The 17927-nt window shown below is 37.6% G+C and overlaps 1 long non-coding RNA gene and 1 other non-coding gene across 3 annotated transcripts; one reads left to right on the top strand and one right to left on the bottom strand.

The window, feature by feature from the left end:
* Window positions 1-5129: 5129 nt before the first annotated feature.
* LOC116749144 lies at window positions 5130-17911 on the bottom strand. 2 transcript variants are annotated; one of them, XR_004348519.1, is made up of 2 exons: window positions 17786-17911; window positions 5130-5420 (listed from the first exon to the last, which is right to left on the bottom strand). It is a non-coding gene; the product is annotated as an uncharacterized LOC116749144 (long non-coding RNA). The 2 variants fall into 2 exon arrangements; XR_004348520.1 differs by lacking the exon at window positions 17786-17911 and adding an exon at window positions 5655-6319.
* TRNAE-CUC lies at window positions 6829-6900 on the top strand. The gene has a single exon. It is a non-coding gene; the product is annotated as a tRNA-Glu (tRNA).
* Window positions 17912-17927: the final 16 nt, after the last annotated feature.

The following is a 17927-nucleotide window of genomic DNA, read 5'->3' as shown; positions in this document are numbered from 1 at the left end:
TGTTAGCTATCAGCTATGAATTAGAGAGAACACACACACACACACACACACACACAAAATAAGTTTACATTTAGTTCCTGATTTAACCAAGGATCCAAATCTTATCAGCAGTCAGATTCCCACTAAGAGCAGGGACAGATGTAGTATATCTCAGCATAGCTTCCACTAGCCTCTAAAGTCATGCACTACCAGTGAAAGGACAAGGTAGGGTCTTGCAATATTTGGCAAGATCAATTCTTATGGTTCCACTTCTCTTTTATGCTTAGGGCTTACATTACCATTTTGGTAAAAACAAGCTCTAAGAATTTATGCCCTTTAACAGGAAAAAATTATAAACATCTGGGCTCCTGCTGGTTCGTGAGCCAAACTCATTGCTAATAAGGCCACAACTTTTTATCTAATGGGAGAAAGCAGAATCAATGTCCAGATGTTCCTGAACAGCCTTGCTTCCTCCAGGTTTCCAGTGTTTGTAAAGACTGTTTCTCCACAAATATACCCTGAGGAGTAGAACTGGGGTTCTGATCACTGCAGAAGACATTAAAAATCATGGTCCCTGCCACAGATTTCATTACATCATTAGGGAAAAAAAGGACACATATAAAAAATATGCTGAACTTCACAATACAGACAAGATAAGGGGGGAGTGGAATAAAGATGCAGACTTTTCACAAAATGAAAAAAGTGGAGTTTGAAAAAGAAATAGATCATTCAGTGGTGATAAGATAAAGATGCTTGGGGCTTCCCTGGTGGCGCAGTGGTTGAGAGTCTGCCTGCCGATGCAGGGGATGCGGGTTCGTGCCCCGGTCCGGGAAGATCCCACATGCCGCGGAGCGGCTGGGCCCGTGAGCCATGGCCGCTGAGCCTGTGCGTCTGGAGCCTGTGCTCCGTAACGGCAGAGGCCACAACAGTGAGAGGCCTGCGTACCAAAAAAAAAAAAAAAAAAAAAAAAAGATAAAGATGCTTGGAAAAAACTAGATTTCAGTTGGGTAGAAAGAAGAAAGCATTCTAAGTAAAAGGAAAAGGATGAGCAAAAATAGGAAGGCGGCAATGCAAAAGGAGAACTTAGGAAACATAAGTATCCAATGTGACTGACATAAGAGATTTGTACAAGACTACACTGTGAAAGGCCATGGAGAACCTGGAGCCTTTCAAGGTATGTACTAAGCAGAGATATGGGGTAAGGTGTTTCAAAAAGTTTAATCTTTTCTTTCTACATTCATTCTCCCGATGACTCAGTCTCATAGTTTTAGACACTATCTCAATACTGATGACTCCCAGATCTCGTTCCTGAACTTCAGTCTAATATACCCACATGAACCTAGACAATCTTGCTCTCCTTGGATGTCAAGCAGGAATCACAAACTTAGCATGTCCAAAGCTTAACTCCTAACAAACCCACTACCAAACCTGCTCCTCTCAGAGGCACCTCTATCTCAGTTGGCAAACCCATTCTTCAGCTGTTCAGGCCAAAGACCTTCAGATAATCCATGACTCTTCATTTCCCCTCATGCTTCACATCCAACCCATCAGAAAATTCTGTTGGCTCTACTTCAACTACATCTCAAACCAGAATACCTCTCACTACTCCCACTGCTATCACTGAGGTCTGAGCCACTATTATCTCTGACCAAGATTTCTGTCAAAGCTCATAACTGATCTTCCTGCTTCCTCTCTCTTCTCAATTATAGTTACCATAATGATTCCATTAACAAGAAGGATCATGTCACTTGTAAGTTCAAAATCCTCCCAAGGCTAAACATTTCATTCAGAGAAAAAAACCACACTCCTCATCGTGTCCTACAAGGCACTACTCAATCTGTATTTTCCCACTCTATACCTCTCCTCCTAATACACACTCTTGCTTCCTACTACACATCTTTCAGCTCACTCTATTGCTCTCCAATACTCGAACATGCCAGGTACGCTTGCACTCGAGGTCCTTTGCACTTGCCGCTCCCTTTGCCTGGAACCTTATTTCCCCAGATATTTGCTGCCTTCCCCACTCACTTCCTTTAGTCTTTACTCAAGTGCCACCTTTGCAAAAGGGCCTTCCTGGCCACCTTATCCAAAATATCAATCTTTCACCCTCGATACTCCCTATCTCCCCCCTTCATTTATCTTTTTCTCCTTTTCAGTTATCACCATCTAAGACATTATGTATTTTCCTACTTTGTCATTGTTCTACCTCACTAGAATATAAGCTACCAGTCATAAGTTTTTGTTTGATTGTTGATTACTATATGATTACTATACCCTTAGCAGCTACAAGTCCTTGGCACAAAATAAGCACTCAATAAATATTTGTTAAATGAATGAAAGAACATGGCAATGCTGTACAAAATACATTAGAAGAAGAAGAAATTATAACTAGAATACCATATTCTCAAAAACATTTATTGAGTACCAACTATGATGTAAGGCTTCTGGGAAGTACAAAGATGAAAAAGACAATGGTGAGACATAGTTAACTATAATCCAAAATAGATATTCACAACTTTCACATGAGAGTTACAAAAAAAAAGTGGTATAAGGGACTCAAGAGAAAAACTCTATTGGCACAGGACTACTGCAGTAACCTAGGCATCAGCTGATCAGGCCCTATACTGGATAGAGTGCAATAAGAATGCAAAGGGTCATATGTGACAATGATCATAATAACAGACAAAAATAGTTGGTAGGATCTAGTAACTAGCTGAATTCGGAGAGAAAGAGCAAACCACTGCTAAACGTCAAGCTTAGGTAATGACAAAAATAGTAGTGCTATTAAAAAAAAGAGAGAAAAAAGGAGGAGGTTTAAAGTGGATGAAAAAATGTTAAGTCCAACATTAGACATGTTTGTTTGAGGTAACACCAGATCACATAAGAGAAAATTTCAGGACAGTTCTAGACTGAGAACTATGACTCAAGGTTAAGAATATAGTTGACCCTTGGACAACACGGGGTTAGAGGTGCCAATCCTCCACCCAGTCAAAAACTCATGTATAACTTTATAGTCAGCCCTCTGTATCCACGGTTTTGCACCTGTGGATTCAACCAGCCACAAACTGTGTAGTACTATTTAAAAACCCACATATAAGTGGACCCACACAGTTTGAACACATATTGTTCAAGTGTCAACTATATAGACTTAGGAGTTATTTTCTCACAGAGAGATAACCGAACTGACAAAGGTGAGATTTCTAAGCAAAAAACTAAAGGCAAAAACCATGAGAAATAGATAACCTACAGGGCAGGGGAAGGAAGATGTGCAACTGAACATAACAAAGAAAAAGAAGTTAGAGAGGAAGAAATAAAACAATGACACCTCAAAAGATATATATATAGCTATTAAAAATTTCTCCAGGCTTTAAAAAAATAACCAAGCTACCATCCACTTTTATATTTAGTAATTTTGCAAATATGTTCATTTAGGTACTCAAAATATCTGATAAAATCAAAGCAATAATTCAGCTCAATCTGGACTTTGAATTGTCAGACTGGTGAAATTAGGCATTTTCCTGGTAATCTCTGAAACAAAAAGCAGCTTGTGTACTTTTGCACATTTAATGGATTGGAGTGTGCATGTAAGATAAAGAAAATGAAACAAGACTCTGTCACCCAGGATACCACCTAATGGCAAATTGCTCAGCCTTCTTTTTAAATGTAACTCAACCCTGGTCAGCATCTGGCCCAGTTCCACATATATAAGGAGTATTCAATATGTATTCATTTATAATGATAGCAAACAGAACAAGTAAGAAGACACAAAAATAGGTAAATTTAAAATAATTAGTTCAGGGCAGAGATGGAAAATGAGGAGTTATTTTTTAATGGGTATAAAATTTTAGTTTGAAAAAGTTCTGGAGATGGATGGTGGTTAACAATCGCACAATAATGTGAATATATTTAATGCCACTGAACTGTATGCTTAAAATGGTAAATTTTATGTTATGTATATTTTACTATAATAAAAAAAAACTAGTTCAGCTCATATTTTGTTTTATAAGCTAAATGTTAATTCTTCAGGAGCAATGTTTACCTCAATATTCTTTTTAATCCCAGATCTCTAAATTAATGACTGTAATTCAGAAGGAAGAAAAGCTTTAATCTAAGATAAAACTGACAAAGGAAAATAGAGAACAAGATAAAAACAAGTTTTTTTAATTTAAAATAATTTTTATCAGATTGGATCTAGATCAAGATGGCAGACAGAATAGGAAGATCCCAAGCTCACCTCCTCCCATGGACACACATAGAACTACACATAGAACAACTATCTCTGAAAATGTCTAAAGACTAGCAGAACAGATTTTCTACAACTAAGGATATAAAGAAAAGGCCACATCAAGATGGGTAGCAGGGCCAGAGAACCCACACCCCAGTGCAGCGACCCACAACTAGGAGGGATATCACAACTGCAGGCATTCCCCCTGAGGAGTAAGGGGTCTGAGTCCCATGCCAGGCTCCCCAGCCTGGGGGACCAGAACTGGGAAGACAAGCCCCCATAACATGGATGGACCTACAGAGTATTATGCTAAGTGAAGTAAGTCAGAGAAACACAAATACCACATGATTTCACTTATACATGGAATCTAAAAACAAACCAAATGAGGAAAACAAAACAGAAACAGAGGCATAGATACAGAAAACAAACTGGAGGACACCAGAGGGGAAGTAGGTGGGGGTTAGGTAAAATAGGTGAAGGGGATTAAGAGGTACAGACCTCCAGTTATAAAATAAATGAGTAACCAAGACGTAATGTTCAGCACAGGGAATATAGTCAATAATATTGTAATACATTTGTATGGTGACATTTGGTTAATAAACTTATAGTGGTGATCAATTCATAATGTATATAAATGTCAAATCACTATGTTTACACTAAAAACTAAGATAATATTGTATTCAACTATACTTCAACAAAATAATAATAAGTAAATATTTTAAAAGAACCAACCCAAATTACAAAAGTAGGAAAATATAAAGTGAAAAACAGTCAGTGTTAAAATTAGGGAATAAAGCCAAACACCTAACTGCAAACTTGGAGGAAATCATGAAATTCCTGACAAAGGAATTGTGTGGTAAAAGACAGAAGGATCCTTTCATATCCCAATCTTGAGGAGCAAGAGCTGAAGGCAAAGTCAAAGTAGAACAGTAGAAAAAACAGATGATTTTAATAGTTTGGCAAAACCGAAGCTACAGACAACTATGTGTAGGTAGCTATGAGCGAGTTCAGAATACATAGGGAAACAGACATACATAGTATGGAGAGTAGATTTTTTTAATTGATATTTTTTAATTGATATTTTCACCATTGTGTTTACTGTGTTCACTCAAAATTAGAGCTGGCAAGCAACTTCCATGACAGGAAGATCACCAACTGAATGGGATACTTCACTCCTCCGGTGTAGCAGAATTTTCAATGCATCTTCATGGTAGTCCTGAAATATAATGAGACCAGAGTCAAGTAAGATACTAAAGCTTCTCTTCAGATGCAGCAATTTCTACCAAAAGAATAAGTACAAATTCCCCTACCGAAGCTGTGAGTTCCAAACCCACCACCTTAGGATTCTGAGTGATTAAAACTATAAGAAAAACTAGCCTCAAATTCCCCCTTTTCATGGGCAGAACTGTTTCCCCCAAATTTCATATACTGAAATTCTAACGCCCAGTACCTCAGAATGTGACTATATATATTTGAAGACAGGAGACATTATATAGGTGATTATGGTTAAATGAGGTCATTAAGGTGGTCCCAATCCAGTATGACTGATGTCCCTATAAAAAGAGGCAATCAGGACACAGCCACAGAGAGGAAAGACCATGTGAAGAAGGAGTGAGAAGGACATCTACAATCCAAGGAGAGATGCTTCAGAAGGAATCAAGTCTGCAGACACCTTTAACTCAGACTTCTAGCTTCCAGAACTGTGAGAAAATAAATTTATATTGTTTAGGCTTTAAAAATAATTTATAATTTTTATCAATTATTCTTTTAGTTTATATTTTACTTATTTACTTATTCATATTAAATCTACAATAAATTCAACAACAACTAAAGTATCAATAAGCCAACCATAAAAGCTACATTAAAAAGAAATGTTTCAAACAGGCAAAATGTAAAATGTACTCACTACTACTAGTCCCATGGAAAATCAGCAACAGACACATGGGAATGAAAGGTCTTCATCATGCAGTAGCTCAAGCAGTTACCAAATAAACGCTCCGGTAACTGGTCAGCTCTCTGTGGACTTAATTTTTTTTTTTAATTTTATTTATTTATTTATTTTTGGCTGCATTGGGTCTTCATTGCTGCGCGAGGGCTTTTTTCTAGTTGCGGCGAGTGGGGGCTACCCTTCGTTGCAGTGCGCGGGCTTCTCACTGCGGTGGCTTCTCTTGTTGCGGAGCACAGGCCCTAAGCGCATGGGCTTCAGTAGTTGTGGCTCACGGGCTCTAGAGCACAGGCTCAGTAGTTGTGGCACACGGGCTTAGTTGCTCCGCGGCATGTGGGATCTTCCCGGACCAGGGCTCGAAGCCATGTCCCCTGCACTGGCAGGCGGATTCTTAACCACTGCGCCACCAGGAAAGCGCTGTGGACTTAATTTTTAACTCTGCTAGGATTCTTTTCTCTCCAGATCATATTAGCACAACTCTCCTCCATTTGTAATCCAAAACCCTGTTATCCCTACTGGAAATGCCACAGTGCTTTCCAACCATCCAAATCCTATGCACCCTTCAAGAAGAGCTCTCATCTCCTTTGTGAAATCCTCTTCTACTGGTCCAAAACATACTGATCTCTTCACTGCTAAATACTCATATGCTTTGTAGTCTAAATTAGTGCTTCTTGGAAATTCCCTGGTTGTCCAGTGGTTAGGACTCAGCACTCTCACTGCTGTGGCCTGGGTTCAATCCCTGGTTGGGGAACTAAGATCCCGCAAGCCACAAGGTTCGGCTTAAATAAATAAATAAACAAACAAACAAGTGCTTCTTGAACTGTGGTGAGATGTCTTTTTTTTTTAATTTTCTAATCCTTTGTGGACAGAGCCCTTTATAAAATGAAATTTAAATGAATTACCAGAATTTTTTTAAACATGTAAAATAGAAACCAAATTTTATTATAAATTTGACAGACATATAATTTCTCTGTCAAATTTCTATAAAAGTTTCTAAAGCTTATTCTCAATTTCCGTACTTATATTCCAGCATAGTGGTTAACAGTTCATGCTCCAGTATCAGTCTGCAGACTGCACTTTGGTTTTTTTTTTGTTTTTAAATTTTTATTTTATATTGGAGCATAGTTGATTAACAGTGTCGTGTTAGTTTCAGGTGTATGGCAAAGTGATTCCATTATTCTGCTCAATTTAGGTAATAACCTAAATGGGAAAAGAACAGACTGCACTTTGAATAGCACTGGTCTAAACGACTTAAAGCTTCAATCAATGAATATTTATTTAGAAAAAAAAGTGAAATTTGAATTCAGCATTTGTATCTAAGCAGGACTCAGATACGAAAGGGACAGTAACTCCAGAAAGTAGAGACTACATGTACAAAGGCACAGAGGTGAGAAATGACATGGCATGTTGATGACACAATGAACTGAATAGTTCTCACTTGAGGGGCATGTACTGTTAGAGAGGGAATTGAAAACCAGGGAGGGTTTACAGAGGAAAAGATGAGCAAGGAAAAAGCACCAAACATTTCTAAAGAAGTACCATGATAGAATCAGTTGTCTGAAAAAGTAAGCCGGTAGTAGAATCAAAGTTGGGACAGAGTGAGTGTGGATTCTACACTTACAGGGATTATATATTATACCTTTTTACATGTCCTCCAGAGCTTGGAGAAAGTGCTCGGCACATGGTAGACAGTAAAGCATCTTCATTAAGCAGCAGGTATTAAAAAATAATTGAAATTCTGTTAGAGGTACTAATTGAAGATATTCTATATTTATTTCAACTGACTCCTAAAACTTAAACAAAAAACAATGTACAGATACTTAGGCCTGTATAACAGTGAAGAAAACTCAGCTTGGAAAGAGCTGATCATTGGCCAGCAAGAGATTTCAACAAATTTCTGAAAGACAAAAATAGAAGTGTATTGACAACTTAAACAGAACAGACTACACTAGGAGGAAGGTGCAATTGAGATGAAAGCTGATCTGCCCACTGGAACCCTAGAGGGATTCTAGGCTCAGGGATACCTGAGGAACTGTCTTAAAGGGGCATTAAGAAAGGAAGTAGCTAAGGACAGAGATGAACTGAAGATCTGAATATAGAAAAACTGTACCAAGTCAAATATTCCATGTCTACCTTCCTCTTCCACCTCTGCTCACAAAGCACACAAGGAGCCTAATATTTACCCCCAGCCAAAAACAACAAGAGGGTAACTCTCCTTTGTGGCAAAAATGGCCAAATGTTGACCAAAATTCATACACTTCCTCCTATAACATAGAGCTGTCCCTAAGAAATAACTACTTAGCCAAAAACATCATTTCTTAGACCCCTCTTGTATCTAGGCACGACCATATGACTAGTTTTAGCCAATGGAATGTAAATAAAAGTAATGTGTCATTTCCCTGCCAAGGCAATTAAGAAGTGCCTTCTCTGCTCTCTTCCCCTTCCGCTAGGAGGAGACAGAGAATCACAAGGAATTTTAAGGATGGCAGAATCACAAGACAGAAGAAATTCAGTGCACTAAATCCCACGAAGGAAAGTTGCCTGCTGAGAGGAAGACCTTCATTGGACTAATAAAGAAGTAAAAAAAAAATGCTATTTTGTTTAGTCATTGAAATTTTCAGGTTTACTGGTTTCAGCAAATAGCATCCTTATTAATTATAGCCCCTTTTTAAAAAGGAAATAAGAAAGAGAGGGAGGGGAAAACATCACCAGAAAAATTAACTTTAAGCTATGGTTTTAGTGACCCAGAGCCAGGCCTTCCTCTTTGTGGCATTTGGAAGACCAGCAGCCTGATAGTCGGCTATCAACCCACGCTAAAGGAAAGCCTGACAGCTGGCATGTTCCATCACACATACATATGAAGATGAAGAACTACGTCATTGGAACAAAAGGGACATGAATGATTATCACCAAGAGATCAGATGTGGTAGATTGAATTATGCTTGTAGTACCTTATCCTATGCTGCTAACAGCAACTAGCTCATGCTTTCATCTTGAAAGTTCCTTGCCAAATACTGCAACTTAAACTGTCTTCCATGTTACCACAGACAAGTTTTATCAAACATTTTGCTACTACATAACACAGCCATTTCTCCAGCCTCCTATAATAGTTTCCTTGCTAACCACCACCCAGTTCCAAAGCCAATGGGCATGCAGTTTTAGTTTTCATTATAGCAGCACCCCACTCCTAGGTACCCATTTTTAAATTGATCAACCTTTTCCTGCAAAACAAGCAAACACAAAAATCTCAGTAACATACGAAAAATAAGCATATATTTCTCACTTAGAAATAAGTTCTTTAGGTCAATTGGGGCATCTCTGTTTCAGGCTGTAGATCAAGTTGACATCTTTTCTATGTTTCTCCATCTGGGGCTCTACAGTGGCCAGCAGATGCCTGGGACCTGTTTTATTATGCAAAGATTGGAAACTCCCAGAGTCCCAAGTAGAAACATTTAATACCTCTTAAGGCCTAGGCTCAGAACTGGTATACTGTCACTTCTGCCCAAGTTCTTCCGGCCAAAGCAAGTCGCAAGACCAAGGAGTAAACATCTGCTGAAAGTTACCTAATCTGTCATAATCCACTCTCTTGTACACAGAAGATTGTGACTGCTATGCAGTAAAAGCTGATTAATATAAGAACCAAGACATAAAAAAAGATTAAATTTTGCCATCTGGTACAACATGGATGGAACCTGAGGGTATTATGCCAAGTGAACAGGTCAGTCAGAGAAAGACAAATACTGTATGATTCCACTCACATGTGGAATATTTAAAAAATAACAAACAAAACAAAACAAAAAGCACACACACATAGATACAGAGAACAGACTGGTGGTTACCAGAGGTAAGCGGTGGTGGGGAGACAAAATGGATAAAGAAGATCAAGTGTATGGTGATGGACAGAAACTAGACTTTCAGTGGTAAGCACTTTGTTGTGCATAAAGTCGACAAATTATAATGCTGCACACATGAGATTTATGTAATGTTATAAACCAATGTTACATCAATAAATACACATACACACACACCAAGAGAAAAACGTAAAATTACAATTAACTATCAAATATTGGTAGGAATTTGGGGGAGGGAAGGGGAAGTAACTGAATTAAATCTTCATCTTTTATAAAAGGAAGGAAATAGGGTTTAATCAATCAAGGAGTGTAGGTAAAAGCATATAAAGTTACCTAAAGAGTAAACAACAAAAGAGTTCAAATGTTTGTTTCTGGGGGCAGGCCTAACAATGGGAGGCAAGGAATGAAAAACTGTTGCTTTTCATCAAAAGTACTTTTGTACTACATTTTTTTTGTTGCCATGTTCATGTAATACTCTAAGAAAATAAAGTAATGAATTTCTACTAGATGCTTCTTGCTTAAAGGCTAGATTTTAGAGAGAATATTCCTGTATATAAACTGAATACCATGGGGAAAAAAACCCTGTATCCTTCAAGTGAAGGGAAATTTTGTTGTATTTTCCTTGTGGGGCAAAAGCATATGAGTTCCCCCTTAATATTCAATATAAGTGAAGAAGTAGTTCACATTCTTAGAGAATGCAGTCAGGAGCTGATAAATATTAATATTTAGAAATTTACTTAACATCACTTTGGCTTTAAAAAATTCTTAATATGGAAAAACTTACTTATAAAACTTGAGTTATCTGCTGTTACTCACAATATAAGGAATTGATATGAATACTACCCATTGAAAAGTATATAGGTACAACAAAATGAAGGTAGAAAGCAAACACTAATATATTATTTAAACAATAATTACAGACTACAGATAGAAAATACAGGTCATTCAGGTCAACAATTCTTTCCAACCACAGCAGACATCACAAATCAAACATGGCACTCTTCCCAGCAGAACAAGAGAACAATCTCAAATTCCAAAATCCTTCCCAACACAGTACTACTTAGCCTCCAGAACTGTTTAGAGTTGGCATATCAAGTGAAATTTTCTTGCCCTAGAGCAAAGCAACACTCCAACTAATGTTTGCTGTATGAAAATATTCACTTCATTTCACCTTTTTGGCACTTAAAAGGCTTAAGAGATTTTTCCAAAGGATTAAATATTAAATTCTGCAATTAGAACATTGTGGTAATTGACCATGAAGAATATATCTCTTCATGACAGTCTCATGGCTATTCAACTAGGACAACCTGGAAGTCTGATGAGTACTCCAGGAGTAAGGGAAGCCAAACAGACTGTCTGAACACTATTCAACAACTATTTAAAAGATCAGTTGACAGCTTAGGCCATTTTTGTTCTATACAGAGCTCTAGGCATCTCTGGATAAAAAGTTACTGAGCCATGGTATCTAGTAGATAGATTTCAGAGTGGTCGCTGGCTCACACCCTGTTTGGAACAAAGCTCCTTCCTCTCTTCATCCAAATCCCTACATCCATCTGTCCAAAGCATTCAGCACATTACTCCATTCTCCCAAATTCAGCTAACTGGACTAGGGCAGGACTCTTTACCTTAAAGCAGCCAATCAACAGGAATACCATCAACTTTTTTTGTTGCCTATCTCCCAAAAATAACCCAGTCAGATCCTCACAAGAATTTCAACAGGAGACAAAGATCAAATTTACAAATGATACTGGATACTTGAACTAGAAGACCATGTAGACTAGTAAGGGCCAGCAGTTGGGCCCTATGCAAAATGAAAAAGCAAAGGAAGCCTACTGAAAAGGAGAGACAGACTATGGAACAATTAGTTCCTGTTTTTAGTTCCCCATGTAGTCCCTGTGAGGATCAGGTGTGCTCTAATGCATGTGTATGGATGTCCTCAAAACTCTCTAAAGTAACCAGGAAAAAAGAAAAAAAAAATCCCCTCATTACTTAAGCTAGTTAAGAAACTAAAGGAATCCAGTTAAAGTGACTGCTTAGAGACAGTACCCTTGGAGTAACAGTCCTATGAGCCCCACTGTGGGATACTGCCTATATGTAATATAAGCTGTACAACTCAAACCAAGATCATTAAAATCAGCCAATTACTGATTTTGACCAGAAGTCAAGGAACACTATTGGCTGTATCAGCTGCATTAAAGATAGTGATATTCAGTTTTTAATAACAAAAGGTACCCCTAAAAATACCCATCCTCTTGAATAAAAGGCAAGAAAACAGTAATGCTATAAAATAGACATTCAAGTTAAACCTCTTTTTCTTTCTTTTTCTTTAAACTCTGAAAGGAATAAATGAAAAAAATAGCTCTGGGAGTGGACTTAAAACACAGGAATTAGCTAGCAGGCCTAGCTCTTGGAACACAAAGTGGCCCCAGCCCACATGTATGAGAGCTCTTTGGTTAAAAAGTTGTAACCAGGCATCCTGCAGACTAATCTGGTTTTGTTTGAATCTGGTTTTGTTTGCCCACGGAATATTTTTAATGTGAAAGCTAGCAATCAGGACATTTCATCTTTTAAAAAATTAGTATTTTAGTTTCTCTTGAAAAACTAGGAAATCTGGAAACACAGAGCCCAGTTTCCCACTGGGAAAAGCATCCTCTGGTAAGCCGCAGTCCTCCCCACTACCTATCATATTGCTTAGGACCCAATTCTTCTCTTATTGCTCCTGTCTCCTTTAGGATATGAGCTATCAATCCCTGCTTTATTGATATAGATCCTCCAGTCCACAAATTTGCACAACCAACTTGTGAGTGGCTTGCTTAAGATCAGTTCTGACATCAACAACATGGTGCAACTAGGAAAAAAGCAACAACAGACTTGGTCCTTTGTCCTGCATCCAGCTCACCAGTGCAGACTTTCCCTACCCTAAAGACAAATGCCTTTCAATCCTTCATTTCTTATTCCTATAATATGACCTCACTAGGAACCATTCCAATCTGTCAGACAAGGGTGGAGAGAAAGAATCAAGTTCCCAGTTCTATTCTCCTAGGAGGCTCCTGTGCCTCTAAGTAACTTTATGGGTGCAGATAATAGATAATTGGAAGGACATCATCTCTACCTGCCGAAAGTGTCTGAAACTCACACCCTCCTCAGAAAAAAAAAAACCATTCTTTCAAAAAATGTTTGAATTTAGGCAGTTTGCATGTCTATTGGTAGCCCTGAACATCTTTTCATGATGTAGCTAAAATAAAATCTGTATCACAGGTTTTTTTCTGTTACGAAATGTCAAGTGATCCAGCATAATAAAAGTTATATTTTTATAACTATTGTTTGGCAATGGAGAGAAAGCTACAGTAAAAATATATTTAATATCCTAATAACAAAACTGGAAAAAGCACTAAGCTTAGTATGTTAGAAAAGGAAGAAAATAAGAATATTGAATGTTTAATTTCTCTCCAGAAAAATACATTAACAGGAATTAAGGTATCTCTATAAAAGAATCAATCATAATAAACATAACAAGAAAAACGGAACGAACACTTGACCATCAACAGGCACGCATATCAACCCACCAGGGTACATATCCGTCTTGATGTTATACTCTTTTCCACCATTCGTTGCCTGGGTTTCAAATCCAAATAAGCATGGGTAGTTGCTATAGTGACAATGTGCCACTTTTGGAACCAGAAGCTTAGTACTACTGAGTACTTATGGGCTTCATAACGTCAGTACTTCCTCCCACACTTTGAATCATAGCTCAGACATTATAACTTCACAAAATGTGATTTCATTCTGTCCTTTAAAGAAGTCAATTTTGTTACTTTATCAAAAAGTTTACCAAAAATAATTTATAATTTACATAGTATAATAAACGTCAAGAGAAATAACCTAACTCACTTAACATGCTAAGAATATACATACTCAATAAGTACTTAATAGAATAATATTAAAGATGTTGGCTTAATAAAATAAATTGTATGCCATCATTGAAATGTACTGTGTTTTAACTGTAACTGAGCAAGATCATAACTTATTAATTCAAGTCTTAGCTCATTGTTATTAATAGCAGTATTCCCACCATCCTTCATTTAATGTGAAAATTAAATGAAGTTTTAAAAATTCAAAAACAACACTAAGAAGCTTAATTTTATTTTATAGCAGATTGATATAGAGGTCCTTCCTGACTTATAATGAGGTTATGTTCCAGTAAATCCATCATAAATTGAAAATGTCAAAAATGCATTTAATACACCTAACCTACCAAACATCATAGCTTGGCCTAACCTACCTTAAACACGCTCAGAACACATTAGTCTACAGTTGGCTAATCATCTAACACAAAGCCTCTTTTATAATAAAGTGCTGAATAGCTCATTTAATTTATTATATACTGTTCTGAAGTGAAAAACAGAACAGTTTTTTAGTCTATTGGTTGTTTACCCTCAATATCATGGGGACAACTGGGAGCTGTGGCTCACTGCCACTCCCCAGCATCATGAGAGAGTATCTTACCACGTATCACTAGCTCGGGAAAAGATCAAAATTCTAAGTATGGTTTCTACTGAATGCATATTGCTTTTGCACCACTGTAAAGTTGAAAAATCATAAGTAGAACCATCTACTTTGGAGACTATCTGTATTTTTATTTCCTTTAGGAACTACTCCTAATACTTAAAGATTAATTATTAATGGTATCCAAGGAGAAGGTAGTTTGTTGCTAGTAAAACACTAACAATAAGGAAAAATATCGGTCTCAAATCAGAGAAAATCTCCAAATCATCAAAGAGTCAGAGACTAGGAACCCTCATACATTGCTGTTAGGACTGGAAAATGATACAATCACTTTAGAAAACAGTTTGGAAGTTTCTCCAAAAGTTACACATAGAACTATCAAGCAACCTATCATTTTCACTTCTAGGTATCTACCCAAGAGAAATGAAAACATATGTTCACAAAAGACTTGGACATGAATATTTACAGAAATGGCATTCATAATAGCCAAAAACTAGAAACCTAAATGTTAATCAGGGAATTCCCTGGTGGTCCAGTGGTTAGGACTTGCACTTTCATTGCCAGGGCCTCGGTTCAATCCCTGATCAGGGAACTAAGCACGGCCAAAAAATAATAATAATAAATGTTAATCAACTGGTAAATAGACCAAAAATAAATAAATAAATAAAATGAAATTCTATTCAGCAATAAAAAGGAATGAATTAATGACACATGCTACATCATGGATGAATCTCAAAAATATTATTGTAAGTGAAAGAAGCCAGACACAAGAGATCATATATTGTATGATTCCATTTATATCAAATGTTCAGAAAAGGCAAATTTATAGAGATGGAAAGTGCATTAGTGGCTGCCTGGAGGAAGAAGTGAGGATTAGCTGTAAATGGATATGTGGAATCTTATTAAAGGGATGAAAATGTTCTAAAACCGATTTACAGTGTTGGTTGTATCATTTGATAAAATTACTAAATTGTTAAGGTGTATACTTGAAATGAATGAATTATATATCTCAGTAAAATAGGTTTTTTTTAAAAAAGTCAGAGAACACCAGAGTTGCAGGGAACCTTGCCAAAACTCTCTACTTATACAGATGAAGAAAGTGGGGCCTCAAAGGGTTAAGCAACTTGTTTTAATGTCACCCAGCTAGATCACGACAAAAGTAAAAATGAAAAAAGACCAAAATCCAGCCTCACGTTCCCACCCAGTCCAGTGTTACCTCTACTAAAAATGCTCAATGAATTTTTAAAAAATTATAATAATAATTACATAGATTTCTTTGTGAAGAGTTCTAGAAGTATCAAAATCTGAGAACTGAAAAGAATGATTGATTAAAAAAAAAAGAATGATTGATTAAAACATAACAAAAATGTTATGAGAATGTGATGTTCAGAAAAAATAAAAGCTAGAAAAACTCGTTTGTCACTCTTTGAAGCCATATAACTTAGTTTCAAAACTGGTAATAAAAGAAAAAGAATTAAGCATTTTTTTCTGCCTTTTCAATAGGAGCTGTATTTCAGGGTAACTAAATGTTGCCAGTTTGTGAAAGAAAGCTTCTCCTATACAGAAGAATGCAAATTAATAAATGTAGATGGAATGAAAGAATTAGAAATTATCATTTTGGAACCCATAATACAATTAAGATTCAGGCAAGAATTATCAATTATTGTTAAGGCCATTAAGTGAATGGTTGATGGAGAAGTTGGACATTTGTAAAAAATAACATCTCATAGATTTTGTTTTAAGGTTTAACAAAACACAGAACTTTATATGGAGGAAGATCAAAATTAACCTAATCAAGCCTTTAGCATTAATGTCCCGGTTTATTAGAAATTCAGGTACTAGAATAGTAAGCTAAACACCAAGAGAAAGTAGTCAAACAATTACAGAAAGGGAGATATTCTACAGGACAATAAGCCTCCTCTCTTTAGCTAATCAGAGAGACAAAAAAAAGAAAAAACTGTGTGTTGGGCGGTGACTATTCTAGATTAAAAGAAACTTGAAATACAAACAAAAACAAGTGTGGTCCTTAATCGGATCCTGGTTTGGACAAAACAGCTATAAAGAACATTTGGGAGATAACTAGATAAATTTGAAGATGGGTTATTAGATAACAGAAGTTATTTAAGTGTAATAATATTATTTTTGTTATATAGTAATATGCTTTTAGAGATGCATACTGAAGTACTTATAAGTGGGAGATCCAGATGTCCATGGTTCACTTCAAAATATTTCATGAGTTTAAAATATAAAAAATTTAAATCCAAGTCTCAACTTCCTAATTCACTGCTGTTTCTATTAGTGCTCATTCATAAAGATATAATAATTACATAGAAGAATCTCTTGCAGACAAGAGGTTCAGAGAAGTGAGCTACCATGAAGGCTAGCTTTTTTCTTCTTTTTTCTACTGGTACCAAAATGAAGATAACACATCACTGGCAACGTGGTATGTGCAAGACACCAAAAGTCATCAAAGCAACATGAATGGAGAGTTTTGCCTTCAAAGAGCTAAAAATATCTAGTAGAAAGCTTACTGGAGTTAATCACTAGAAAACTAGGCTGTTCCAAGATCATAGTTAAGGCTTTGAAGCGGCAGCCTCACTGAAGCAATCCTCAATTATTACATAAAATCACTTACTCCTTTTCTGACTTCCCTGACCCTTACAATCAGTTAACTACTTCCCAAGTTGCGATTAAGTTAAGATACACTCTTTCGAAAGTCCCTCTCTCAAATTAGGGGCGCCAAGCTAAAGAAAACCTTTACCCTAACAATCAGCTTCTTTACACCTAGGGCCTCAAAATCGGGAACTCGGAGCCTCCCTCAAACCGCGGAGAAGAGGCCGATTATCAACCAACAAACCTAACTCATTCGCCTTTTTTTCTCCTCTCCCTCTAAATCCAAAGGGTGGCGCTGTCCCCACTCCTTCCCCACACACCAGGTGTACGCACAAGCCCACTTTGAGGTCCGAACAAGGAGGTGTCCACTCGCGACCTCTGTCCGGCCTCCAGCCGCCCCGCCCCGCGCTTCTCCTCTACGCGACCCAGCTCCTCCGGGGAAGCCCGCGACTGCGCCCGCCCCCCATCCTTAGCGGCTCTCTCTCAGAAACTCCCAACAATACTCCGGGCAGGTGGAACGGCTGAGAAAGACCCAAGCCACCACTCTGGCTCTTGAGTCCTCAGCCCAGCAACAGAGAAACGTATAACGAGAAGCGTCACGAGCCCTTGCACCAACGCCGAGTTCCGCCACCTCCACCGCCTGAGCGCCCAAGTTAACCGACTTACAGACTTGACGGAACTCGGCGGCCTCTGTGAGACGGGAGGGGGCGCCCATCGCTGGCACCACCAGCGCTTCCCGCCCCGCCCCGCCGGTCTGCCTGCCTGCGTCAGGGATCACATGCTGCGTCTCCCTTCCCTACCGTCAATC

The sequence above is a fragment of the Phocoena sinus genome, chromosome 2 (genome assembly GCF_008692025.1).
Source record: "Phocoena sinus isolate mPhoSin1 chromosome 2, mPhoSin1.pri, whole genome shotgun sequence".
NCBI lineage: Eukaryota > Metazoa > Chordata > Mammalia > Artiodactyla > Phocoenidae > Phocoena > Phocoena sinus.
This window is presented reverse-complemented; position numbering and strand designations above follow the sequence as displayed.